The 6,000-nt window shown below is 41.7% G+C and overlaps 1 protein-coding gene across 3 annotated transcripts in view; it reads right to left on the bottom strand.

Moving 5' to 3' along the window:
* LOC127005094 (protein timeless-like) overlaps positions 1-6,000 on the bottom strand; it is a 101,326-nt gene that overhangs the window by 71,653 nt on the left and 23,673 nt on the right. The window lies entirely within an intron of this gene.

Below are 6,000 nucleotides of genomic sequence, written 5' to 3'. Positions count from 1 at the left end.
CACCATCACCACTACCATCACCACCACTGTCATCACCAACCGACATGACGTAAGAGGAGTGGCTAATTCTGTCCTAAAATTACACTCCCACATCCACCCACACCCCATGACCCCCAACCCACTCAAGAATCCCACCCATCACCCTCCCTCCCACCCACACCCTAACTCACCGGCCAACCCACACAATTATCCTTTTCATTAACTTTCCTACTTTCCCATTTTTTCTTCACCTTTTTCCGTATTTTTCTATTACCATTTTCTTGTCTATATATCTCGCTGGTTCTTTCTTTTCTTCCCTCCTCTTTCATTTAACCGCTTTTCTTTCAGCTAAGTTCTCTGTCTTTCTTTCATTATCACGAGTTCCTACGTTCCTGTTTCTCTGTTCCTTCCTTTCCTGAGGTCTTGTATTTTTTCCTGCGAATCACGTCACTGCATTTCTTTTTCAATGTCCACCCAAGCCCTCTTCCCTACCCTCTCCCTCCCTCCATCACGCCACCCGAGACACACCACTCGCTCCCATCCGCCCGCCTACTCAGCCCTTCACTCTGCTTCCGTGCCGAGCTGTCAGACCGTCTAAGAATATACTTATCACGTGTCTCCCTGGTGTTACATCAGTGGGTGTATGACTGGAATGTGTGTATGAGAGTGTATGTTTTCTATGTTATGTATGTATGTGTGTATGTAGTGAGGAGATAGTTGTGTATGTTATATAGTTGAATTTTGTTTACTACTACTACTACTACTACTACTACTACCACTACTACTATACTTGATGTGATAAGTAAAGTTGTTGTTGTTGGTAGTAGTAGTATAGTAGTTGGAGAGAGAGAGAGAGAGAGAGAGAGAGAGAGAGAGAGAGAGAGAGAGAGAGAGAGAGAGAGAGAGAGAATTAACGTCACACATTCACTCAGGAAGACAAACAAACGAACATACAAACATCAGCCACGCTCCACTGTTCCAACCCTCATAGCAACAGAAGGAGGAGGAGAAGGAGGATCAAGGGTAACAGAAGGAAGAGGAGGGTGACAAGAAGGACAAGTTAAGGAGGGAAGAGTAATGAGGAGGTAGAGAAGGATGAGAAGGGAGGTAATATGTAGAAGAGTAATATAAATGGTTAGTATTATATATAGATTTATGATCCACACAGACCCTATAGTGCAGAAAAGGTGTTATGTAATGAAACCGAAAGGAAATTGGTGAAATCTGAACATAATCATTAGTTTGGACTTCAGTAATTCACCCACATTCATAAAGCCATTGAGTATCTTTAAAACATTCGATCATTTTCCTTCCGAGGCGGCATATTTAAAAAGAACATAGCCTAATATTAAGAACTTTTCCTCGTATGGTTAACTTTCGTATGGGTGAGAGAACATCTTTGTTGACCTTCATTGAACAACGTCTACTTAAAGAACGTCATGTGTACGGTGGAGATAAAAGCTGTACCGTGTAGTCTAAATGAGGCCTGACTAAACTATTATGTAGCAGTAATATAACATTATACTTGAATGGAAAGTCTTCGGTAATTAAACCCAGCATTTTGATTGATTTCTTTCTAACTGCCGTTGAAAGAATTTGACTTTTGACGCGGTTTTGACACCAAGGTCATTAACACACTGTGAGGGGAGGAGGAAAGACTGGAGGAAGAGGGAGATAGGAGAGGAAGAAAGGAATGGAGGAAGGAAATGAAAAAAAAAAAGGGGCAGGAAGAGGATGGAGGAGAGGGAAAGGAGAGGAAAGAATGGAGAGAAAGGAAATGAAGAAGGAAGGAAAGGAAAGAAAAAAGAGGCTAGAGGCAGGGAGAAGATGGAGGAGAAACGATGGGCGAGGAAACGAGAGGAAAAAGAAATGAAAGAATGGAGATAGAAAATGAAGAAGGAAGGAAGGAGGAAAGGAAAAGAGGTGGAAAATGAGAGAGATCAGAGCAGAGGGAAGAAAAGAATAAAAGAGAAATAATGACAAAGCAAAGACGAAAGATGGGAAGAAGGAGAGTGGAGAAAGAAAAAAGAGGAAACATATAAGGAAGAGCAGAGAGGCGAAATAGAGGTTAGTGTGGGCATAGCGAGGAAAGAGACGGAACTGAGAAAGAGGAGAGAATTTACGAAAGAAGGAATAAGAAAAGAAGAGAGAAAGTGGCGAGGAGGAGAAAAAGGAGGAGGCGGAGGCTAGCAACAAGGGCAGCGGGTACTACACACTCATCACCACGTCACCACCACCCTCACGCAGACCCCGCAGACACCACCCCCGTCCTCCCTCACCTCCACCACCACCACCGCGCACGTGTAAAAGGCATGGGCTCACCTCCACCCTTATATCACCACTTATACCCCCTTCAACACCACATGGCTATAGGAAAACCACTCCACAACAATTAAAAACCCGTCAAACGCCTCCATATACTCGCTAAGTAAGGTTTGTATGGTGATTTTATAAGTTTTTGGCGCGTTCATCCTACTCCGTTTGTGACGTCTTGGTATGAGTCCCGCCCCTTCGCCGTGATGTCATGTGTTTAGCTCCGCCCCTTCCGTGACGTCGGGGATAGGCGCCGCCCATACACGTGAGATCGAGCCTTGGGTTAGGGCAGGCCGGTGGGTCTCTCTCTCTTTCTCTCTCTCTCTCTCTCTGTTCCTCGCCAGCCACGGAGGGATCGGAAGGAGGGAGGGAGAGAATATCAATAAGTACTCTCTCTCTCTCTCTCTCTCTCTCTCGTAATGAATGAAATAATGAAGAAATGTGAGAAGGAATGTAAGAAATGTAAGAGAGAGAGAGAGAGAGAGAGAGAGAGAGAGAGAGAGAGAGAGAGAGAGAACCAGTATGGGGGACCTTGTATAAGCTGACCCGATGTGAAAAACTATTTTGCCCTTGTGTGCACGTGTGTGTGTGTGTGTGTGTGTGTGTGTGTGTGTGTCGAAGTTAAGAACACATTCCAGATCATTCCCCCCTCTCTCTCTCCCTCTGTGGGTGTGTGTGTGTGTTATCTTGTCACGTTTTCTTTTAATTTCTTTTACTTTTCATACAATCTCTCTCTCTCTCTCTCTCTCTCTCTCTACTTCTCGGAAAAGGTGGATTTGAAAAAAATTACTCTTATATAACTGATACACACACACACACACACACACACACACACACACACACACACACACAGCGTTGCGCTGACAGGCTTCACGGTCTGACAGGGTGGCGGTTCGAGCTCGCTCAGGCCGGAATCTTTCCGTTGCCTAGGAGTGGTTACTGTCCCCTTTTGAGCAAGGGGGATGGGGTGTGTGGTGTGAGGTCCTGGCAGTACTCAGATCGACGATAAAGAGCACTTGCTCATGTCGGGAGGGTACCTGCTGGCGATTACTAGTCCAACACGTGATCAGGCCATGGTGAATTACACACACACACGCACACACACCTGATGCAATAGAGAGCCAGTCATGTTACCTGCCAATTAGCAACCAATTTGGAGGCCGACGGGTAAACACAATGATATAAGCATTCAGTGGTTCGTGACATTTTTCCCTTCGTATTTATGAGCATTGATATTTTTATTGTCCATTATCTTTTTTCTTACTTTCTCTCTATACATTTCTTCCATCCGTTTATTTTCCCTTCCCATGTTATCTCTTTTTTCGATATTTTTTATCATTTTCCCTATCAATTAATTACTTTCCTTATTTTCAGTTTTTTTTTCTATTTTTTTTTTTACCGTTTCCATATTTATTTCCTCCATTCACTTTATATTTCCTTCCCATGTTATCTCTTTTATCGACATTTTTCTTGTATTTTTTCCCCTATCAATCAATGACTTTCTTTATTTTTAGTTTCTTCTTTCTGTCTTTTTACCGTTTCCATATTTATCTCCTCCATGCATAAAATTTCCCTCCCATACTTTCTCTTTTTATATCAACGTTTTTTTTTTCTTGTTCGGCTTTTTGGGTCTCGTTTTCTTTCCCTGCCAATTACAACTTTCTTTATTTTTAGTTTTTTTCCCTTTCCATCTTTCATCCTTTTTCTATTTCCTCTTTTCGCTTTTATTTTTCCCTCAGCTTTTTTTGTAATTTTTTTTTTATCCTGCATTCATATATTTTGCATCCACTTTTCCTTTCTTTCTTTCTTTTTCTTTCTTTCTTTTTCGTTTTTCGTTTTTTATTCTATTTCGTAATCTGGTATTTTTGCTTCTCATTTATTATTTTCCTAAGCCGATTCTCTCTCTCTCTCTCTCTCTCTCTCTCTCTCTCTCTCTCTCTCTCTCTCCTTACACAGCAGCATAAAAAAGACTTCACAAGGGAATAAATTAAAAAGAAAATAATTACATGGCGGAGTTTATGAGAGCAGGAGGCAAATAACTAACCTTCATTCATAAGCCTTTAATATTTTCCTCACACGTAACAATTTCTCTAAGCGTTTAACAAGAAAAAAAGTTATAAGTCCACTAATTATGGCAAGGCATGCACGAACCTACTCCCTTTTCTACAGCGACCCAGGTATATTTTTAGCCTAAGTCGGCATTCTCAGACCCTCCGCCTCCGTCATTAGCTATTTCTAAAGGCCAAGAGGGAGATAAATGCTGACTCTTTTCAACTGTCTGTAGAAAGGAAGAAATGTGTGATAGTTTGTAAAAGTGCGAGGGGAGGAAGTTGAAAAGTTTCGTTTAGTCGCCGCAACATCTGTGGTCATATGCCGGAGAGTGCGATGGAAGGAAGTTGGAAAGTTTCGTTTAGTCGCCGCAACATCTGTGGTCATATGCCAGAGAGTGCGATGGAAGGAAGGCAAGAAGTAGGTTAATATCGTTCTCATGAGTGTTTGTCACGTTCAAAGTATAGAAGCATCATTAAACTATCAATAGGCTCATAAAACTACCCTCCTTGAAACTCCCACAACTCTTACGCAAGCATGTATGTGTTTGGACGCCGAAAAAAATATCATAGTTGGTTAATCGGGTTGTCATGATTTTTTATTCACGTTCATGGTATAGAGGCCTTGTCAAACTATTCCTAGGCTCAAAAAACTACCCACGGAAAACTCACAACCTCTACGGAAGCCTTGTCAAAATGTATGTGATGGAGGCCGAAAAAAATATCATAGGTGGTTGATCGGGTTCTCATGAGTTTTTTTTTTCTTTTCACGTTCATGGTATAGAGGCCTTGTCAAACTATTCCTAGGCTCAAAAAACTACCCACGGAAAACTCTCGGAAAGCCTTGTCAAAATGTATGTAAACTTGGGCGCCGAAATGTATGGCACTTTTGCTTTCAAGATACTCGGCATCCGTTTACCTGCACATTCCGGTAACTTAACTTTCATTTTTCCTACACTATGTTAAGACTGATATTGGGACCTATACTACATTAAGACACATATTACAACTACATCCCAACATCACCACTTTTTTTTTCTTACAACAAAGGAGACAGCTCAAGGGCACAAAAAAAGGAAACAATAATAAAAAATGCCCGCTACTCGCTGCTCTCTCTATGAGCTTATCCCAACAACTCTACTACCCCCTAACAATTCCTTTTCCCCTCCTCCTTCCCCACACACAAACACACTATTAATTAAGACTGATATTTGGACCTATCCTATACGATACTCATTACAAATACTCCCCAATATCATCACTTGTATACTAACACTAATAAAACCAGATTATCCCAACCAACAGCACTACCCCCTAACCTTTCCTCCTCCCCTCTTCCTTCCCTACACACACAAACACACTATTAATTAAGACTGATATTAGGACCTATCCTATACGATACTTATTATAAATACTCCCCAATATCATCACTTGTATACTAACACTAATAAAACCAGATTATCCCAACCAACAGCACTACCCCCTAACCTTTCCTCCTCCCCTCTTCCTTCGCCACACACAAACACACTATTGATTAAGACTGCTATTAAGACCGACGTAAAGAAACTACCTCCAATATCATTGCTTCAACACTCAATAGCAGGTTCTTGGTACTAGTAATATAAGCTTCGTGGCCCCATTCAACTCTCCCTTCTTCCCT

This window comes from Eriocheir sinensis, chromosome 29, assembly GCF_024679095.1.
Source record: "Eriocheir sinensis breed Jianghai 21 chromosome 29, ASM2467909v1, whole genome shotgun sequence".
In the NCBI taxonomy this organism is placed as follows: domain Eukaryota; kingdom Metazoa; phylum Arthropoda; class Malacostraca; order Decapoda; family Varunidae; genus Eriocheir; species Eriocheir sinensis.
The sequence above is the reverse complement of the archived record's forward strand: the minus strand, read 5'-3'. Positions and strand labels throughout refer to the sequence as shown.